A 516-nucleotide genomic window follows, 5' to 3' on the forward strand; every position below is an offset into this window, starting at 1 on the left:
CGCTGGTTTGGGACGTCCCGACCAAACTTTGAAATTCTCGAGCTCGGTCAAATCGAAGTCGATTCGGCTGATTTTTGGACGAAACTATTGCTCTTGTCGAGTTCTCGAAGCACGGCTGAAGAGGCTGGTCCGAACCGTTCGATTACGCGCACATTGAAGTCGGGTTGAAGATTTGATTTCCACACAGGTTCGACGCCGCGCTCCTCGGCCGGCTCCGGTGCGCGCCCGCCGCCGACGGCGCCGCGCGGCCGCCGCGCGCGCCCGCCGCGCCGCGCCCGCCACCGCCGCTCGCGCCCGGTAGCCCGGCCCGGGGCGGCCCCCTGCGCACGCCGCCGCCGCGGCGCCCCGCGCCGGGCGCGCCGCTCGCGCCGCCGGACGGCGCCGCCGCCGCGGAGCCCAGGACGCTCCCGCGCGTCGCCGCGCCGGCGCGCAAGCTCCGCGCCGCGACGCTGCGCCGCCTCTCCGTCGCCTCCGACGCCCTCGACGCCGCCCTCCTCGGCGCCGACGCCGGCCCGG

Source organism: Aureococcus anophagefferens (genome assembly GCF_000186865.1).
Source record: "Aureococcus anophagefferens unplaced genomic scaffold AURANscaffold_714, whole genome shotgun sequence".
NCBI classification, from domain to species: Eukaryota; class Pelagophyceae; order Pelagomonadales; family Pelagomonadaceae; genus Aureococcus; species Aureococcus anophagefferens.